The following is a 15,971-nucleotide window of genomic DNA, read 5'->3' as shown; positions in this document are numbered from 1 at the left end:
GATCAAGGGAGGAGGAGGTATGGCAGGAATGAATCAATATGAATTTGCTTGCTTTTATATTTATATTAAAGAATCAAGTCATCATAATCTCATGACAAGTTGTCCAAGGAGGATTTTCTTTCTTTCTTCCTCTTGTTTTTTTCAGGCTGTTTATTTGTTCATTTCTCTTATTTCTGCAGCTCCCGAGCTCCTAAAGCTGGCACTAAGCATTAGCTGTATTAAAGAGTACTATCTATTAGTTCAATTAGACATTAGACATTTACTTTTCAGTGTATTCGAAGGCTGATTTGATTTGGGTCCAGTCATTTAAAATTAAGAGAGCAGAACTGTGTACAGAACTGTGTACAGATATCCGTGGCTCTGAAGTCTTAATTGCAAATTCAGATAAGGATTAGACAGGACTATATCTCTCTAGATCAAAGATATTTGCTAATACCTGAGATAGAAAGGTTGTTAGATTCTATATTTACTAATTCAAGCTTTTTGCCTTTGGATTTTTGTTGAACTTTAATATTTTGGTTGAAAACAACACAATTTGTACCAGCATTAAGAGTGTGGATGTGGGTAAAATCTGAAGCAAGCCTCGCTTACATTTTCATTATTTCGGTCTAGCTAAAAAGTGAAATAGTGTTTATTTTTGCAAAAAAAAAAAAAAATATATATATATATATATATATATATATATATATATATATATATATATAGTCAAAGGCCATGTTCCAGCATTAAGCTTTTGTTTTATACACAAAGAAATATATTAATGAAAAGTGTTTTAAGTGCTTATTATAGAGATGGTTTGTTTTGAAACATGAGGTTTTTCACAGCAGTTTTACACTTCATTGTGTACCATGAAAGACATTCTAAGTAGAGGTTGTCAGTCTCCCATCAGAAGTAGAGTACTGCTGGGGAATGGAGCCATTTAGGATGTCACTCAGGCAGGACTAATCTAGAGTAGATATCTTATAAATAACCAGTAACGAAAAAACAAATCATTCCTCTCCCCACCAGAGCAGAGAGAATTACTGCTTAGGAGAAGGAAATCTTTATAATAAAGATTTACAGTCTGAATTAGTGAATTGTTTAGAGCAAAACATTGCATAAAGTTGCAATGACAACCTTAGATAGGAGTTCTGGGAGCTATGGCAATGCGTTTATGAGGAGAGGGAATGAGTTTGGAAGGGCTCTTGTATACCAGCATCTCCCACCTTGGTCTTGGGGAGATGGGTTGGCATACCCTAGAAATCTACCGGTTATGAGATATGGGTTTATTTAGGATAATATTTTTCAATCTCTACTCTAGTCCATGCTATTCCTGTCAGATCCCAAAGATATTCTCAAAACCAGTGAGGACCATTCTTTGCATAGAGAATTGCTGTACACATTTAAAGTGTATGACTTTTCTATTACATGATAGAATATAATGAGAGTACTAAGAGTCTTCCTTTTCAGCTTTCTGTTATTTCAGTTGTCAGCAGTTCACTCTTTAATTTCTTGAAATAAATACTGGGTTTTTTAGATATTTGCAAGTTCTCTAGCTTTGGAAATCTTGTCCATATCTCCCCTTCCCTGCCTCGTTCTCTTTTAAAGTAGCTAGGATGAGCTATCTCTTAATTCCTAGTGGGGAAAAGGCTTTATCAGGACCCACGGTGAGAACTCTATCTGTCAAAGAGAGAAAGAACCTGATTTTCTTGATTCTGATAAGTACGAATTTCTCTCGTTGAAGCTCCTGTTGTGGTGATACACAGAGAAAAATGAGTAGGAATGCCTGGCTGGTTAAAATAATCTTCTCAATCCCCCCACCCTAAGTGATTCTCTTATTCCAGGACCAAGAAATGGCACATTTCCCAGACCCCTTGAACTTGTCCACCATAACATATCATTCTGATATCCTGGAATACAGAAAGAAAAGAAAAAACCCTAATATTTGTATGTTGCTTTTTTTCAGTAATTTGGTTTTGATGAGGTTGGGGAGAGAATGGATTTTATTGAATGCCAGGCTTTCCATTTTATTGCATCTATTTCCACACATGCCTGTAAGTTAGATAGAGCAGATGCTATCTACATTTTTCAGATGAGAAAATTAAAGTACACAGGCTTCCTTAAGATCTGGCAGCAAGAAGCTAGATTTATCTGGGGTACAACAGAGTTTTGGGAATGCACACTACTTGGATCCAAACTATTTCAGGTTTCTGGGAGCAAGTTAGTTTTTTAAGATTCTGTAATATGCAGGGACGGGCAGGGTCAAGCAACATCTCTGTATTGCTACTAATAGGGAGCCCTCATCCAGGAGAAACATATTCACTGTTTAAGTAGAATCCTTGAAATTAGCAGATGCAAGTAGCCCCTGGAATAGAAGTTGAAAAGCTTTTGAACAGTATATATTGCAAAGTAAATCCTTAGCATAAAAATGCATGCTGTTTCTTGTTGTTTCTGCCATTGATGGTATACACCAAAGAAAGAAGATTCACTTCTATAAACATCTACTGATTGGTCTGATTCAGCTACTTGAGACTCCACAGAATTTGGAGATTGGGTGTTAGGGATTGACAGCATGGACTGAGTTATAAAGGTCACTCTGTCCTCATATGTGGGGACCATGTGAGGTAAATGAAATAGGAATAAAAAGGAATTTTATTTTCACCAACAACAGTATAATATGCTACTGAATATAACAAAGCTGTTTTCTATATAGTATGTAGTTTGTATATAATAATTCAGGATAAGAAATTCCGTGTAAAAGGTGTGTGATGCAGTCACTTTGTTAATTTAGCCATTTATTTAACCAAATGTTCCTTTTTACATTATACAGTAGCTGAGTTTGGGGGGGCTCTAAGATCTAGAGTCCTGGTCTAGGTGGAATGAAGATAAATCATGACTTGAAATTCACAAATTAATTTTTGCTTTAAAGACAAATCATGCAATTTGCTACCACTCTGGGAGGAATGACATTTAATATAAAACCATAATTTGGGAAATTACAAAACATCAAAAATTCGCCAATTTGTTGCTTTGAAAAAAGTAAAGTCAGATTTTATTAAAAATGTTTTAAAAAACAGTAGATGTGATAAAATCATGAATTGTTTTGGAACCCATAAAATATATGTGATACAGCCCCTTTCTTTTTATTTTTCTTTGTAAATGTGTTAATGGAATACTCAAAACATATAAACATGAAAACCATACTATCCTTCCTCCATAGTCTGTCATAATCTGCCTGTTTTAAGAAAGCCTAGTTACATGTAGCAAATTTGATGTCCCTGTCATCATCTTGAAATATTTGTTGAATGAATGGATGGATGCATTCCCCATCTGTGTAGTCAGTTCTCAATTATCCATTATAATGGAGTTGAAATAGAAAAGGAACGTTTGACAGTGAAATCCACAAATCATTGAGAACGTGTGATTCATTACTTTCAAAGTTTCCCACCAAATCTTTTACCCAACTAGATTAGAATGTGTCAAAAAATAAAAAATAAAAATGTAAGTTCTTTCTCTTTTGCCTGGTTGTACTGACTTAGCTACTAAGGAATAAAATTTGAAATTAGTGGCTGAAATAAATATCCAAATAGAGCCCGAAAGCTGAATGATTATCTCTGAATCATCACAGCAATAACTTAGTCCAAGCTCATTGTTCTTATATAGAATTCCTAGGGGGATATTTTTTAACAGTTGCTGGTAAATCTGAACTAAGAATGCAGAAGGAAAGATGCTCCCAAAAGGATACTGAATGATTAAAGTTGACTGTCACCTTTGCAGTGTGATAGAGAGGGGAAAACACAATTTAAAGGTTTTTGGAAATACTGAAAAGATACGGGACTCTAGAGTAAAAGTTTGAGGTACTTCTGTTCTTTTGTAAAAGTTGATCCTAAAACAGCACTGTATCATGTAAGTATGTGTGTAAGTGTTCTGGAGGGAAAGCCTGGGATTCCCCAGGGCTTAGACTGCTTGGTGAAATGTGTAAGTTGGGTCAAGGTCACATTCATTCTTGGTCTTATTTCAGAATATTTGGAAGGAAGAAGGTTTGGAGTGGGGTTTTTTTTGTTTTGTTTTGTTTTTGTTTTCTTCTTTTCTTTTAAAATGTCTAGCTGCTTCCCATTAAGTTACTTTTGAAAGCTCTTATGGTTTGGGAAGAAAAAAATTGGCAGTAAAATCAGCATGGTTTCTGACAAAAGGCCTGCGAGCAACAATGATAGGATAACCAAATGCCACACGGAGTTGATAACACTGAGCGGAGTCACAGCTGAGCAGCACAGCCCAGGAAGCCCAGCTTTATGTTGCATGCAAGATCACTGACAACTGATTTTATTCCTGCTCTGAAGAAAATGTAGACAATGCATGCACACCCGGTCCTTCTTACCACTCCCCACCTCCTCCCTCCTGTTATATCTGAAGCCAGGGTTTCTTAGACTCTGACATGAAGTCATGATACATAATCCTTAATACTTCCAAAGAGTCTTTGCTTTTCATCTAGGAAATTATGTATGCTTTAAGTTTATTTGGACTAGATCTGTACACTTTGTTAAAGGACTATACCACATGAATGTAAGAATATATACACTTTTATATATTTGCACAACTATTATAAAATATACAGAAAGCACAAATGCATCTATGAGATCAATTTTTTTTAAATCAGAACATAGACTTAAGAAAAAAGGAAACCTATATGCTGTAGTAGTATTAGTTTGTTGATCTCCTTTCCTGAAATTTTCTTTTACTATTTTTTAAAAGGAGGGTGGCAGTAATCGTTAATATGGACTTTAAAAGTACCCTTTGATGGTTTTCTCTCGCCATGTCTCATAAATTCCAACCTTCTTTGATAAGAAAAGAGTCTGACATTACAGGCCAGGCAGAAGTCCCTGAACAGTAATTGAAAGCATCCAACTGAATTGTCATATCTTTGTAAAGAAACATAAGCACTAGTGTGCAGTTTCAAACCTTTGATACAGGTATGCAAGAAACATGTTTGTGTATGCCTAAGAACTTCTAAAGATAGGTACTACTCTATGTGTGTGTGTATCAATATAAATATGTATGGTTGTTTGCCTTCAGTTATCATTTGCCCATGTTAATTGGTAATGCTTATAGGTTAGAAAGACAGCAAAGCCAAACATATTGTTTCCACTAACAGAAGTAAGACATCATCCTCATCATCCTTATATAAAACTGCTGGTGATTGTGAATCTAACTTTCTTTTGTTTTGATAACTCTTAATCTTGAGAGAGAAAAAAGAAATTAGTGAGAAGGCAGCAAAAGATTCTCATTGAAACAATTCTGTTTTAATCACTATAACAATTTTACTGTTTTAATTCTCCCAGTGGTCCAGTGTAGTTACTATTCTAAACCCATTTCATAGAGGACGAAACTGAAGTTCAAAAAAGTTAACTAACTGGTCCAAGGCCAGATAGCTAATCAGGCATGGGCCAGTTAGTTAACCAGATGGCACCCAGCCACTTGTCTAGAATACATGTTCTTGCCACTATACTCTACTGTTCTAAAAATACATTAATATAGGAAGAAGGAAATATCTCAGACTCAAGTAATTAGTAATTCCTCTCATACTGAATCCATGCTGAGCTAAACAGTTCTTTGATTTGGTCAGTTTTAGTTCAAATGCCCAGAAGTTCTTTCAGAAGACGATAGGACCTCTGGCAGTGTGTTCTGAACTGCTTTCCAGAGGTAAAGAGAAGTATGTTTCTCCTGTTTGCTTCAGGAAAGAAACATACATAAAAGTAAAGAGTTAGTTCCTGTCTGGCATTTTATCAACTTCACTAAAAAACTTTTATTTTTTTTCTTTAGAGGTAGCAGAGATGAATTGTTGCAGAGTGCCTACCTGTTCAATAAGAAATTCATTCTCTCCTGTCACCTGCGCCCATAATTTCCATTGATAGAACCTTTCAGAAAATGGAAATGAAATGTTTGTGAAATTTCTTATACAGAGAGAAAGCAGAAAAAAGAGGACTCTGATTTCTTGCTGTTGAAACAAAGAGCAAATTATACATTTTTAGTACTGGATTTTTTACAAAAATACTTAACTCTTTTACATCTCAGTTTCCCCATCTGTTAAATGGGAATCATAGCCCTTCCAAGTGCCTGAATCGTTTAGGTTTAAAAGGCAAAGTGAGCTTGGAACTATTTTCTTTCAGTCCCGTGGCTGAGGACCCCTTGAGGTAACCAAGCCACAGAGCAAAGATGATGGCCTTTATCATGTAGAGAGTGGACGACCAGATGGCAGAGCCCATTCTACATAATGACTCTCACTCTGGTGGTTTGTAATTGATGAAGTAGCCTTCTAATCAAAGGCACTGTTGGCTGCCAGAGAGCTCAGCCACAGCATGGAAACAGCTTCTTCCAAAAAGAAAAAACAAATCAGCCGAATATTCTTCCATCTAGTATGATGAACAGTCTAAAACACAAGAAAGGTTAACACAAACGATTCTGATTTTTATTTTGTCAACTTTGCACAAAGAAGAGAAAAGGCAGGCTATCTAGGGAGGCCTTTTCCCTTGACTTCGTCAGGGAAGAAACAGGAACTATTCTAGCCACCCTTGCATCTTTTGGGTCTACTTGTGGCTCCCAGGCCCTGATGCCTAGGCAGGGAGGAAAAAAAGGGAAAAGAATAAAGCAAGTGGAGGGGCAGACAGAGAAAGGGCAGTTGAAAGGAACAGGAGAGAAATGATGAAAGGGGTTTGCACAGCTGGGCTGAGGCAAAATACCCCCCACCAAATGTCAGTGGTTGCTCAGAGACATCAAAAAGGCATTGGAGGAATTTCTCTAATTTCCATAACCAAAGTTAAAATAAATCAGAAGTATGATGAATATGGTAATAATTCTGCAACCTCTTCTCACAGTCCCTAAGATTTTGCCCCTTCATCTCTTTTGCCGTGACGAGCGTTTCTATTGTTCATGATCCCAGTTCTTTTTCTAATATGACAACAGCCTCACTAATCTCGCTACAGCTGAAGTCATAGTTTCCAAAGAACTTCACTTGATTTAGAGACATACACTGCCCCATTTTCTCTTAAGCGTGTAAGGAGACTAAGAATAACCCATCCACTACTTGGTGTTGGGTACATTTTCAATCTGGCATGCCAAAATTCCCAACTCCAGGGTGAGAAATAAATCTGTTTCTTTGAATAGCAATGAGAAAGATGGGTAAGCATTTTAAAAGGGTAGATGATGAGAGCTGGTAGCAGTGCTAAATGGAATTTTATGTTCTTATGAACCATTCAGTGTAAAATGATAGAGCGTTTTCTGATTAGGTGATTTTAGCTTTTATGGTGAGAAAATGGTTAAACACAGAGCACTCTCCTAAGGTATCCCGTATGAATGCTTTTCTTCTTTACTAAAAGCACATCAGGGAAATGGATGATGCATCTCATTTGATTCAAGTGAAACAGTTTAAATTGTATGGCTTTGAGTAAAAAAAAAAATGGTAAATAGCTCTCTTTTGTAAAGAACTACATCACAGTATGGCCTTCTTCAGCTGGTGGCCTGGTGCCTATCAATGTATTAATTTGTGACATTTGGTAAATGCATGTCACTGGACAGTAGCTTGTCAGGACGTATTTATAAAGGGTCCTAGCCTATGGAGTTTTCATTTTTAAGCCAAGATGCTAGCAAGTAGCATCATCTCTGAATGAATTGTATTTAAATAGGGTTAGGAAGAAGAGCAGTAAGGTAAGAAAAAATGCTTTAAGAACACCCATTCATAATCAGAAAAGCCAGGAGATAGATCACAAACTATTACTGAAGAACAGCTTTTTAATGCAGTGCTTTGAAAACTGGACATAGACTATCAACAAATAGAGAAAGCATAAAGGTAACTTCCTTAAGAGAGAGAATGTGTATCACAAATGGAATGTGGTACCCAGAGGTTGGCTAGCTAGGAGGCAAGCCACAAGTAGGAGAGCGATTTTGTTCTCTCCGAGGCGATGTCTGCCAGATTAGAAGCATCAGTGCCCTCTATTGTTCACAGGAGAACTGCAGAATTGCCTGAGAACACGGGCCAGGCATTTTTTGCCTTGTAAACAGACTTCTCTACAAACTGCAATGGATGATAATCAATAAAGTTGAAGGAAGGGAGGAAGGAGGGAAGAAAGGAAGGAAAGAAGGAAGGAAGGTAGGTTAATTTGTGGTCATCTTTGTATTGTTGGAGCACTATTGTCCAAATATTTAAAACATTAAATCTTTAAAATGTTTTTCCTGGACTAGCTGTTTGAGTTTATTAACATAAGACATAGTCCTCAGAAGAAAAGTGCGATTTATATTTAGTGATAAATGAGGACAATGTTTATGATGCAAAAGTTCTTCTGTTAACTTCATTATACTTCTTTTTGGTTTGTTTTGATAAACCTCTATTTGCATATTAGCATTTGACTAACTCTGGGAGAAAAATACTGATATTAATATCTAGTTTTATCCTTTGCGTAATTTATATTTCCCAGTAATGATTTGATCTGTCATTGACATGAAAAATATGGGGACTGGAAACTTTTATTAAAGCTAAAATAACATTAAAAATAGCATTACTCAGCTATGTGTTTTACTAAATTAAAGATTACTGCAAGAATGACAACTTCATTCAAGCAAATCATTTGGAATTACATTAAACAGCTGCTGTGAAACAGCTGACGACAAAGGAGACCATTTTGATCTCCACAGCACAGGGAATCTAGCTGGGCGCTCCCTGCATGGGGTTATGAAGAACACAGTGTGTTCCTGTGGACCCACACGCAGAGTACTCCCCATCGCGCTTGTTGCCAAACACTGGGCTCTCTAATCACTTTGTATTCAGTCAGAGATCCAGGAAGTCCAAATCCAGCCAGACAAATGCAGAACAGCTTAGCAGAAGCAGCTTTAACAGGTGCCGTCGGTGAGGTCTTAGGGAACCTGAGAGACAGGGCAAACCACGGGGAGCATTGGTCATCGGTGTCAGTTTGCCCAGCGCACAGGATGGCACCAGTCACTGAACAGCAGTTTGCCACAGAGGCCAGTTAATTGATCCTTAAGTGATGGCATAACAGTGCAAAAAAAAAAATATTTAGACACCTTAGCTGTGCAGTTCCTGGCAAACAGACTGCTGCTGGGTCTCTTGCCTGCTCCCCCTGCTCCTTAAAGTGCTAGAAAGAGAATGGACTGGAATAAAGACCATGTAGCCATGAAACATTGAAAGGGATGGATGAGAGATTTGATTTAAGCAGGTGTTGTTTTTCTGCGTCGACCGTAGGCAACTGAAGATTGCCACCCGATAAGCATAGATGCAAATGAATGGGCTACTCCCTGGCTCTGTCCCTGTCTACCAAGCTATGTGGTGCCCCCCAGGAAGTCGCACTCATATACCATGTTTCAAGATTATTTCTAGTTGGAGAGGGTCACTGCACTCAGTTGTGGACTTTCTGTGCCATGTTCTGGCTCATCTGTCTCAATAACAGCACCTGATTTTAGTGAGTTGAAAAAGTTGGCTGGCCTGACACCATCCTTCCAGATCCCATCACTTTATAAACACAGGGATGACTTATATTCCCCCCCCCCCCAAAAAAAAAAAGAAAAATCGGAAATTGTGTATTGACAAAATGTTCATGAACTTACTTGTGTAACTTCAGCAAACATAAGAGAAAAAAGAGGATCCTGTGTGTTGAGATACAGCAAGTTGCAGAAGAAATCTGAAAAATCTGCATTAAGACAGACAATAGCCTGTATAAATCATTCTATTAATATTGAGACTCTTGGCTTGGTACAGACAGTAACAAACAGAGACAGAGAGAAGCAAGGCCACATTTTAAATTATTTGGAATTACTGGCAAAGTGTTTGCTTCTACAGTTGGGAAAACACTTGACTCTCTTGCATGTTTATCTTATTCTGCTACTACTGCATTTAAAAAATTGGGGTCCCAGACAGATTAGAGTGGCTGGGCATTCTGGTGACACAAAATGTCCATTTCTGTCCTGTCTGGTTCACATGGATTAACCAATGTGATACCTGTAACCTGTTCTCAGCAAGTGTTGATCTGGGATATACATTGACAAGTGAACTGAGTGCCCATTGCTTATGAGGGATTCCAGCTTTACCCTCTACTTCCAAAACCTGTTATTTTCTAAACTTCACTAGTAAATCAATAATTACATCCCAATATATTCCTATCTGAACCCCCGACATTTTAAAAGTAATAACTGTATTTAAATGGCATTTATTATTCAAGTTCATGTTACCAACATCCTAGAATTAATCTTCATACAGTCACCTTTGTAGTTCATTTGCAAGAAACTGAAGCACAATGAAGTTGATAGAATAAGCAACATTATGTAAAATATGAGGGAGAAAACCTACTGGATTCTGTTTATTAATTACATCTTAGCTTCCTGAGCACTGTTGTTTTTTAGATTATACCACATACCATTTTCATAGATTAATAATATTTTAAGGTTTGAATAGACTTGGTATAAATTAGTCATTTTCTCTCACTGTAAAATCGGTAGACTGAGGCCTAAAATGATTGAACGATTAACTCAAAGCCCACAAATTGCTCATGGCAGAAATAGAATTATATAGAGGCTACCAGTAAGTATTTTGGTAGTGTTTATGGATTAGTTAACAAAAATCATCATAACTATTTTGGAAGGAAATGCAATCATTGTGGCCCATACACCCAGTTGCCCTACCTTCCTGTGTCTGGGATATCCAGAGAAATCGAAGAGAAGCTGTGTTGCTGGGGGTGGGGGAAGGGGAGAGGGATTCCACCCTATCATTATATCCTCATGATGCTATAAAGGAGCTGTGAAGAGGAACAGAACCATAGGAATGATATTGCAAGGACCCAGCACATGGGACAAAGAGGTATGTGAAAACCGTCATTATTGCCATCACATGGTATTGCCACAGAGGGAGGCAGAAGAATAAGGAGATGGCTAAGAAAAAAGCCTGGTGGGATGGGGGTAATTACTCCCAAGTTTGTCTCTGCCACTTATGGGTTGCTATGAGCCCAGGCAATTTAAATGACATCTCAGAATCCTAGTTTCATCGTTAATAAAACTGGAAAACTAACATGATTTATCTCACAAATAGGTAACATGAAATTAGGAATGTGCAAGCCTTTTGGAAGCTTTAAAGTGAGATGTTTGTGCTAGAAATTAATAAAATAAAGTCGACAAAATACAAATTTTAAGCCTGTTTTATGAGTTCTTTGATGAGGATTCCTTTGCTAAGCCATACTGATAATTACTGATAATAATCTAAGGTCTTATGAATATGTTGAGGGAAAAAATTAAGTTAAATTAGGCCATTTTAAGGAAAATGATTACAATTACTTACAAACAGGTATAGCATAAAACAAAGCAAAGTAGTGTATGCACATGGTTTACATGCTTCATTTATTTGATGAGCAGACGGTTTTTGGAAAAAGGGACTAGTCTCTGTTTATTTAGCATTTGACAACTCTCTAAGATCTTCAAGTTAGGAGATGAAAATTCAGTGCATATGTTTATTATTTCACCAAACATTTACCAGTTAACGTCTGTTAAACAGGTCAGGTCACTAATCAGCTATAGGATATAAATAAATGGTATAATGTTCCAAGTGACACCTTTAAAAATGAATACATCTACCTACATTTTCAAATTCATCCTTCTATTATTAGGCAAGCAAAAATACTATGACAATTAAGAGCTTTAAGCAAAGAATTCTTTTAAACATTAGCTTTGGTAACTTCTGTCATTCGCAGTTATGTGGATGCCATACTATCTGGGATATAAAACACTGTATACATGAAATTAATATTTTGCCAATGAGGGCATTTTGGCTATAAATATAAATATTTTATTAGTTCACCATCATTTTTGTTTTCATCAGCGTGGCTTGGGCTTTTTCTATTATACATTGCTTCCATCTAGGAAACGCATGTGCTTTAGCAGAAAGAGCTCAGACCCTTCCAGCAGATAGTCCTGGGGTCATATCCTGGTTCTGTCACTTACTAGCCAGATTTCCTTGGATAAGTTAATGTTTGAACTGCATTTCCTTATTTTTATATCTTCATAAAATCAGACTCATTATCACCATAATATCTACTTTTTATATTATAAAGATTATTAGATAATTGCACAATAAAAGAAGGCTCTTACTATTTTTACATCATTGAACTTTTTTAAGGTTAAGCAAAATAAGTAAAGCAGTCAGAACAATGTTTAAGACGTAGTAGGTGTTTAACAAATATTTTTCACTTCTCTTTGACCCAAACTCTACATTAAAGCCTATATTAAACCCTGTATTAAATAATAACACCACATTGCATTTGTATACTTTTTACAATTTACAGAATGAGTTTGATACATAGATAATTGCCTTCTACATGAAGACTGAAATGTAAATATACATCACCATGATACAATTTAAAGATAATAGCCATTCTTTATTGAGTATGTCTTTTACAGATGAGTAAACTAAATGCAGAGAGGTTAAGTGACTTTCTCAAGGACAAACTCCTAGTAAGACACGGAGCTGACATGGAAACTTAGCCAACCTCCTAACCAGCTGGTTAACTGGCCTGCACTGAATACGTGTAGTGAGAGACTGTACAAAGGGAAAGCAGGGGGCAGGGAGAACCTAGCCTTCAAGTCAAGAGGGTCAGAACTCCCATGCATAGCACAGTGTCTGGAATAGAGAAAAACGTTACTTAAATATATGAAAGAAGCAAAAACGTGCTGAGCATGGTGGCTTATGCCTGTAATCTCAGCAACTTGGCTGGCCAAGGCAGGAAAGTCGCTGGAGGCCAGGCGTTGGAGATCAGCCTGTGTAACATAGTGAGACCTCGTCTTTGGGGGAAAATGATGGGGAAAAAAAAAAAAACTTAGCGGGGTAGGATAGTGTGTGCCTGTTGTCCCAGTTACTTAGGAGGCTGGAGGTGAGAGGATCACTGGAGCCCAGAAGTTTGAGGCTTCAGTGAGTCATGATTGTGCCACTGCACTCCAGCCTGGGTGACAGAGTGAGACTCGACTTAAAAAAAAAAAAGAAGGAAAGAAAAGCAAAATGTGAAAGAATATAGCAAAATTCAGGGTGCATTGTCTTTAATAGGTACACCTCTAACTACGTCCCATTATAAAAGAACAATTGAGACCCTCGGCTGAGCCCTCTCATGGCTCAGCCAGCAATTTCTTGAGGAACTTTAGACTCTGTTTTCTACCCTAGCAAAATAGGTTGCAAACTTTGGTAAATAGAGCAGAAACATACACATTTGCTAATATGGAACCAAAGTGAAACCTGCTTAGAGGACTACAGAAGAATGTATATGCCTACCCTCACCTGGAGAGCTAAATGAACGGGTACTTGAAAAAACTTACTCAGACGACATCGTGAAGGCTGATGTAGCTTCAGTGGCAGTAGGCCAGCAATATTGCTAGAAGAACAGATGGAAGATGGGACACATTTGTAGCCAGAAAGAGACTACTCATAGGTAACACAGCATGTATTGCCAGGAATAAAAATGGTGAGATGTAGAAATAACCTCTATAAGTCCTATGTGTGTGCATTTCTTAAAATCAGTTTATTTTTAATTGTTGGATGAATTTGGAACGTTTTTGCCTGAATTCTGTGTGTTTGGGGCATTGTTGGACCTTTGCTTTAAGGAGTGTGTACAGAGATGTGTGTTTGTGGTGGGGTGTGTGTGTGTGTGTGTGTGTGTGTGTGTCTGTGCACATATCCAAGTGTGTGGTACTAGACTCAGATGAGATGGAGTTGATTAAAACATCAAATGAGTTACCCTATGAATGCTGTACAGTTGATGTTTATTTTCCCAGGCAAGAATGTGGGCTTGCATTTCCGCTGCGTGTAAATGTTTTGTTTAGCACCTAGTGCAGTGCTAACAACAATGTAATAAATGCTTGCCAAATATAGTATAAATAAATAAATTGATTAAATACCCAGAAGTTTCATATTCTTTATTTTATTGTCATTTGTTCGGAGGCACAGTAGAAGAGGTTCTAATGGACAATGTATTTCTTACTCCCTCACGGTTCCTTATCCACCCAAGACTGATCTCTACAGCTTTGTTCTCTCAAAGCACTTAACCCTTTAAAACTCTCCTAGCCAATCTTTCTGCTCATTGCTTAGATAATAAGAGGGATACAGCAGATAAATGAACAGAATCACATTCCATGTAGCACCATGTCCAGGGAAATCGCAAGTAAAATCTAGTACTTAATGGCAGTCAGTGTAATGATTAAGAGCCAATGGTAACCCCACTCGTTCCATGAGTAGGATTAGAATTGTTTCTGCAAGTTACCTATGTTGGAAGTTGTAGCAAATTACTAAGTCTCAGTTTCCTAATCCGTAAAACTGGAATGTTACGAAGATTATTGTGAGGTTCAGATGAACTAAATGATGTGAAATTTTGAGGACAGTCCTAGCACATCATAAAGTAGTGATACTTAGCAACACTGACCATCATGTCAATGACACTGATAGTGATGATGATGATGAGTCTTACCCACGAATGGCAATGATGATGATGACAACATTGAAGATGATGACAATGGTGACAGCACTTAATGGCTAACAGCTTGCTAGAAAAGCTCTTAAAAGGAATCACGGCACAATCTGCTTTCTAATTTATGTTTCTGGGTCTAAGACTACCTTCAAAACACACTATCAGTTTTTGGAAAATTTAAACCAGTTCTCTAAGTTAAATTACCCGGAAGACCAATATCAATATTAAAAAATATAAAGAACCTTCTGAATTCTATGCCATAGCCAGTACAATGATTTTGCACTGAGATATTTACTCCACGGTTCTTTCCATGATCCTAAGAGTCACTTGAAGGATGGTGTATTGTTTTAGTTCAGCTGCATTGACACACTGATACACCATTAATAGCAAATAAATAGACTGTGCCTGTGTTGTAACTTTCATTCTCAATGTCTTTTCTCACACTTAGCAAATGAATAAATTTTCATTGTGTGCTATTGTAGAAAAGCCATATTATCCTAGATTTTAAAGCACACCTTTTTTTTTTTTTTTTTTTTTTTTTTTTTTTTTTTTTTTTTGAGACGGAGTTTCGCTCTTGTTACCCAGGCTGGAGTGCAATGGCGCGATCTCGGCTCACCGCAACCTCCGCCTCCTGGGTTCAGGCGATTCTCCTGCCTCAGCCTCCTGAGTAGCTGGGATTACAGGCATGAGCCACCATGCCCAGCTAATTTTTAGTATTTTTAGTAGAGACGGGGTTTCACCATGTTGACCAAGATGGTCTCGATCTCTTGACCTTGTGATCCACCCGCCTCGGCCTCCCAAAGTGCTGGGATTACAGGCTTGAGCCACCGCGCCCGGCCTAAAGCACACCTTTTATAAAGAGAACCTGTAATACAGTTAGCAGCCCCATTCCATTGGTTTCTAATGACTATCTTGGTTAGACATAGTGACTTTGACAGGAGGAGGAATTCACTCCATTAAGTAAAGATACTGAAGGCTCCATACTTTGTTGAAGTTAATAATTTCATCTTTAACAACCGAAGCAAATTTGAACGATGCCGCACTTCTCATTCGATGCGACACTCATTTTGCATTGATCAGGGAAGGTAGAATGCTCCTCTTTTGATGTAAAATCTCCCTAAACTGTTAAGTTTGAAGGTTTTTTAATTGTCTGGGAGAGTCCAACACCAGAGGGCGATGTGAATTCAACATTTTTACTTGTTTTCTTGTACAGTTTATTTTTGGTGTGTAAATAAAAACAGCATATTTTATGTTCATAATGATTTGTTTTCTTAAGTTTTTTTTTTTTCAGTAACTGAAATTTTACTTACTCTTTTCCTTTCCCCACTTTCACATTTTAACAAGGAATGGAAAGATTAAGAAATCATTAATTCATTTAGCTGTCATTTATTGAGTACCTACTATATGCAAGGTACTATAAGAAAGGGTTGGATGGAGTTAGGACAGAAATGGATAAAGACCCATTAGAGAAATATTTACTGGTCAACTGTTGCA

The 15,971-nt window shown here is 37.3% G+C and overlaps 1 protein-coding gene across 11 annotated transcripts in view; it reads left to right on the top strand.

The window, feature by feature from the left end:
- Positions 1–15,971, top strand: part of ESRRG (estrogen related receptor gamma) — a 644,467-nt gene that overhangs the window by 384,007 nt on the left and 244,489 nt on the right. The window contains exon 1 of one of the 11 annotated variants that reach the window (XM_074385205.1): positions 711–8,122. The exons of the other annotated variants lie outside the window; for them this stretch is intronic. The gene's annotated coding sequence lies outside the window, so the exon portion shown is untranslated. Of the gene's footprint in view, positions 1–710; positions 8,123–15,971 lie in introns of those variants that run through there. 11 annotated transcript variants of the gene reach the window in all.

This window comes from Saimiri boliviensis, chromosome 14 (assembly GCF_048565385.1).
Source record: "Saimiri boliviensis isolate mSaiBol1 chromosome 14, mSaiBol1.pri, whole genome shotgun sequence".
NCBI classification, from domain to species: domain Eukaryota; kingdom Metazoa; phylum Chordata; class Mammalia; order Primates; family Cebidae; genus Saimiri; species Saimiri boliviensis.
This window is presented reverse-complemented; position numbering and strand designations above follow the sequence as displayed.